Here is a 6,317-nt window from a genome sequence, read left to right on the forward strand (position 1 = left end):
TGTATTGGCTCTGCTGACCACCAAGCGGAAATCGTATCTTAAGCCTAGCCATTTGTGTAAACCACTGGCTTAAAAATTCAGCTCCTTGGGGCTCCTGGGTGGCTCAGTCAGTTAAGCATCCCACTTCGGCTCAGGTCGTGATCCCACATGACCTGTGAGATCGAGCCCTGCATCGGGCTGTGTGCTGACAGTGCAGGACCTGCTTGGGGTTCTCTCTCTCTCTCTCTCTCTCTCTCTCTCTCTCTCTCAAAATAAATAAACTTTAAAATTAAAAAAAATTCAGCTCCTTGTCACATAGTAAGTGCTTGGTAGGCACGTGTGGCCTGGATGGTGCAGGTATGGAACATTCCCATCATTGCAGAATGTTCCGTTGGATAGCACTAAGGTAAACAGCCACGTTTTTTGATTCCCTGAGTTTACCTTCCAAGAAGGTGACAGAGTCAGCAAGAAGAGCCCCTACACGGTCACCCTGTTGAAGCCCCCTGCTGCATGCGACCCTTTCTCCAGTGTCCCCCCTTTTGGTGCTGTTCTCGTATTTCTCTTGGTCTTTTCTCACCTCCCTCTCCCTGCTTTGCCCCTTAAACGGAGACGTTTCCTGCCTTTTCTCTCCTGAGTGGATCTTTCACTCTTACAGGCACAGTGACATACCTTCAGCTGCGGGCTTGGCCTGTCTTAGCGCCGAGCATCGCCACTGGCGTCCTCAAATAGCCTCAAATAGCCTCTCGAAAGTCTAACAATGCTCCCTGTCTTAATTAGTAGGCCCAGGGCCTCCCTAGTCTTCCAGACTAGAAGCCTTGAATTATTTCTGCTCTCCTGTCTCTTCCCAAATAAATTCTGTCATTCCAGGTCCTACATATCACCACCACTACCCCCTTCTCTCTCTCTCTGCCCTAATTAAGGCCCACCTCCCTTCTTTTTTCATATTGTAGCTACAGCTCATAACTAGTCTCCCTGCCTCATTGTCCTTCTAGTGCCCAAATGCTGACCAAAAATGCAAGTTGGTCAAATGCTTTACCCACCAAAAATCTTCAAGGAACAATTGCCTATAAAGTGGCCCATATTCCTTAGCTTGGCATTGAGGGTGTCCATTATCTGGCTCTAACCCTCCTTTTCTATTCAGTATTCCTAAAAATATTTTTCACACCTTTAAGTCTTGGCTATTAGCTTGGAATCTCTCTTATTTAAAAAAGCCATGTTTTGGAGCGCCTCGCTGGCTCAGTCGGTAGAGCATGCAACTCTGGATGTTGGGGTCATGAGTTCAAGCCCCATGTTGGGCATAGAATGCACCTAAAGTAAATAAATAAACTATATTTTTTAAAACTCTGGTCAACTATTATCTCCCCTACAAAACCTTTCTCTTCACATCCCTCTGGGTTCCTATAACCTTTTCCTTACGCATCTATTTTAGGGTTTGTTTCTGTTTTCTTTGCATATTATAATGGATCATTTTCTTATATTTCTGCCCATGAATATAAAATTCTTTTATTTTTTAAGTTTATTTATTTTGAGAGTGAGAGTACCAGTGGGGGAGGGGCAGAGAGAAAAGGAGAGAGATCCCAAGCAGGCCTCATGCTGACATTGCAGAGTCCGATGTGGGGCTCAAACCACAAACTGTGAGATCATGACCTAAGCTGAAGCCAAGAATCAGATGCTTAACTGACTGAGCCACCTATCTGAATATAAATTTAAAGGCAGCAAATCTTATTTTTGTATACTTTATAATTCCTGGCTTAAATACTATGTTTTACATATAGTGGGTGCTTAATAACTGTGATGCTACTCAGCTGACTCTTGAATAGTGCTGCCCTGCCTTCAAAGATGAGGTTCAAAGAGAGCAGCTCCCTGTGGGGAAGCTTCCTGGAACACTCAGCAGAATTCTAAATGCCAAGTTCATTGCAAACTGTCAGATGTCACATCACTATTTCCCCTTCTAGAAAGGCTGGAGACTAGAGTCAGCAGTTGTAGAGTGTTTACAGGAAGCAGAGCAGATACTTGCAAGAGTGAAGGGAGGCACAAATAATAATAAAATGTGCAGGGGCGCCTGGGGGGCTCAGTTGGTTTAAGCGTCTGACTTTGGCTCAGGTCATGATCTCATGGCTCGTGAGTTGGAGCCCCACGTTGGGCTCTGTGCTGGCAGCTCAGAGCCTGGAGCCAGCTTCAGATTCTGTCTCCATCTCTCTCTCTGCCCCTCCCCTCTCTCTCTCCCTCTCTCTCTCTCTCTCTCTCTCTCTCTCTCTCTCTCTGTCACACACACACACACACATATACTCTCTTAAAAATAAACATTATAACAAAGTTTAATAATAAAATGTGCAAAACAGTGCCATGCCCTCTAGCACTGACCTTTGCCCTGGTTGCCTGGATATAGTGTCTGAGACTAGAATCCTTCCTTTGGTTAGAGGTCCCTGGGTCTTCCAACCCTCCCTAGTCATAGCTACAGTCCCTTGGGGACTTTACCTAACTGTCCAGGGCCAATCAGGCCACCTGTATTTGTTTCCATTCACTCCCATGAGACCCTGGGGCACATTGCACAAGTTAAACACAAACAAGAAATAAAGGCCCCTCTTTGTTCAGGTGTATGGAGATAAGTTTGGGGACCTCTCCTGCCTCAACTCTCATTTCTTCCATCTCTAGTGGTCTCTGTACCTCCTGATACTTGGGTTCTTTCCCGTGGATGGAGACGTGGGGGGCAGGATGGAACATCCTCTAGGCACTGAACATGGATTAGGCACTGGATTTGGGTAGATCTAGAGGTGGGAGAAGCCACCTGAGCCCATCTATTGAGATGGGGGCTGAGAGCTCTATAGTGGGGGGCAGTCTGTCACGGGAAATGGCTCCTGCCTGGGGCACAGCCCCCTGGGATGAGTCTGTGATGTGCACTCCTTATCCATTTTCTTCAAAGGCCACAGAAAGGGCTCTCACCTGGATGGAGGTCTGTGGGCAGAGAAGGGAGGCAGAGAAGAAAGGGCATTTTGGCTCTGAAGAAGGGGTTTCTGAGGGCAGCATCAGACAGGTGAGGCCTTGCAAAGGAGTCCCCTACAGCTGCATCAGAGCCTCTAGAAGCATGACTAGCTTCTAGAAAACATCTCTTTTCTGTTAGCCTTTAACAAACTTCCTTTTGAGTATGCAGGCTTGTCCCAGCTGGGAGGCAGCTGTGGAAAGAGAAAACTGAATTTGGAGACAGAAGATCTGGATTACTAAACAAATCAGTTCACCCTTCTAAGCCTTGCTTTCTTCATCTGTAAAGTGGGAAGCAGTTTTCTTCACAGTAGTATAGAGGGGACTGGTTTAGAAATTTGATGTGAAAATACCTCATGCAGGGAAGGTGCCCAGCCAAAAACATCTTAGTTGATTTGAGTTGTTCCTAGAGGACCAAGAGAGAGGGGTCTGAGTTTTGTCCATCCTTGGCCTAGAATCCGAAAGAGAAAACAGGGGGCCCCGTGGCTTGGGTGGCAATGATGGCTAGAATCACAGGGAGACCGCCTATGAAGGTACAGCTTGAGGGTGGACTCCCACGGGGTCAGACATACTCCGCATGGGAGCTTCCCTTCAGGTGGGTACCTTGTGGCCCACCTCCACCATCTCACTCAGGAGCCCACAGCACACAGTCTGACACTGAGGGCCTTGGCCAAGAAATGAAGGAATTGGTACCCTGCTGGGGTCTCCATTCCAGGTCTGCGTCCCTGGACCTGCCATCCCTGGAATCTGAAGGCTGTCAGGCCTTGTGTGCTGGGTGTGTCTCTGGCTTAGGAGCTGCATCCCACCCTCAGCAGCCAGACAGTGTGACCTTGGGCAAGAGAAGAAGGAGGGGGAGTTTAAAGTTCAACACATCTGGGAACATTGAGTAGGCAAGCCTCCCACTAGGGTAATACATTTCTGCAACTTAAAGAAAAGTCCTCAAATGCCCTATCTGATTTTGAGGAGGTTTTGGACAACATTCCCAGCCAAGATACGCAAATGACAGCTGAAGCCAAATGGAATGTGGTCAGTGGAGTAAAAGACAGATGAAAGATCCATCTTTCTATGTCACCCCGATCTCCAAAAGTAGGAGTTACCATCACAGCCCCTGCCCAACTACCTTCATCAGCGCTAAAGCCTCTACCAAAACCCCCATGACTACTAGCACCCCCAAATACCATCCACGTACACCAAAACCACCAAACTGTCTGAATTTCATTGAAGGCTAGAAGAGTATTCTAGGCTACATGTGTAATATTTCAGTTGAGAATGGTTGCTGGCCTCGAGTAGCTCATGCTGCAGTGGGAGAGGAAGTGGTCAAAGAGTCTGGGCATATATAAAAGGAGCCCCAATGTAGAAGCTCCTATAAATAGGTCACTGGTGTGCTACGGAGGAAGGTTGTGCACTGTGGGACTGGGTCCCGGGGGCCACCATGTCCTTCTGTCAACGAGTCCACATCACCCAATGACACCTGAGGACTCTGACACTGCTGGAGACACCCAAAGAAAGGGAGACCTGGTACCCGCCTTTAGGAGCTTGTCATATTGTGGAAAAGATGGCGGAGGCACAAAACGTGGTCAACAGAGCTGAGGAGTCACCCAGAACAAGGCAAGGACCTTAGGTCCTTATAGGTGATGGTTGGCATGTTTAGCGAAAGTGGTGAGGGATTGGTGGGGTTGACTAGAGAAGTCTTCGGAGAGGTTAGTTTCTGAAACAATGTTATGAGGAAGAAGAACATGATTTATGGGAGAAGGGAAGGGAAGTTCTAACAAACAGGTAGCAGTTTTGTGGGAATGGCAGCAGTAACAAATATTGTACAAGCATTGTACATTATCCACACGTAAGGTCTAATCCCCCCATTCTGCCCAGTCCTAGGCAATCACTGATTTACTTTCGGTCTCCATAGATTTGCCTATGCTGGGCATTTCATATGAATGGTATCAATATCTTCTTTGTGACTGGCTTCTTTCACTTAGCATAGATTTTTCAGGTTCATCCTTGTGATAGCACGTATCAGTATTCCATTCCTTTTTATTGCCAAACAACACTCCCCTGTATGATTATACCACATTTTTATTTACCCATTCATCAGCTGATAGACATTTGGGTTGTTTCTACTTTTGGACATTACGAATAATGCCACTATAAACATATGTGTACAGGTTTCTGTGTGCTCATATTATCATTTCTTTTCCGTATATACCTAGGAGATGAATTGCTGGTTTACATGTTAAAACCCTGTAATTAATCATTTGAGGAACTGCTTCCAAAGAAGCTGCACTATTTTACATTCTCTATGGGATCACTCACCCTCCAGCTGCTAATTAGATTGACCGGAGAGTGAAGGAAAAGTGAGGATGGGGTATTTATCCCTACAGAATTGGCATGAACCAGCCGCATTCTTCTATCAAAGGCCAGAGCTCTTGCCAGTGACCCTCTCCACCAAGCTAGGGGCTCCAGGTTCTTCCAACATCCCTTTCCTTTAACTTAAAAAAAAATAGTAGTAAATAAGTCAGTCAGTCAATAAATAAATAAATAAATAAATAAATAAAATCCCTTGGGGCGCCTGGGTGGCTCAGTCAGTTAAGTGTTTGACTCTTGGTATCAGCTCAGGTCATGATCCTGTGGTTTGTGGGTTCGAGCCCTGCATTGGGCTCTGCGCTGACAGTGTGAAGCCTGCTTGGGATTCTCTCTCTCTCTCTCTCTCTCTCTCTCTCTGCCTCTCCCTTACTTGAGCACTCTCTCTCTCTCTCTCTCTCAAAAATTAATAAACTTAAAAATTTTTTAATGTAGTAAAATATACGTAACATAAAATTTACCATTTGAACTATTTTTATGTGTACAGTTCAGTGGCATAAAGTGCATTCACTGTTGTGCATTCGTTACCAGCAACCATCTCCAGAACTTTCCCATCTGCCCAAACTGAAATTCTGCACCCAGTAAACAATGTCCCTTGACTCTTTAAGCCTCAGGTGGAAAAGGCCCTTCACTGTGGCTAGCCCTGAGCACTGCTATGCTCTATGGTTCCCCTCACCCCTGCCCACACACCTTCTTGTAAACCATCTCTTTATTAAACTACCCTCAATTTACTCAACCTGAGCGTACTGTCTGCCTCCTGCTGGCACTGGTACAGGTATAGAGTTCTGTGAGGGCAGTTGGCTTTCTCAGTTGTACAAACGAGCATGCCCAGTTAAACGGAGGCTGCATAACTTGCCTGAAGTCACACACCTAGTAAGAGAAAAGCTAGGATCTAGACCCAGTAGTCCGGCTCCAGGACAGTTGAGACAAAAGCAAAGGCTGCAGAACCTGACGACTGATGAACATGGGGACCCCAGGCAAGGTAAGGGTCCAAGCCAACC

Source organism: Felis catus, chromosome C2 (assembly GCF_018350175.1).
Source record: "Felis catus isolate Fca126 chromosome C2, F.catus_Fca126_mat1.0, whole genome shotgun sequence".
Taxonomy (NCBI): Eukaryota; Metazoa; Chordata; class Mammalia; order Carnivora; family Felidae; genus Felis; species Felis catus.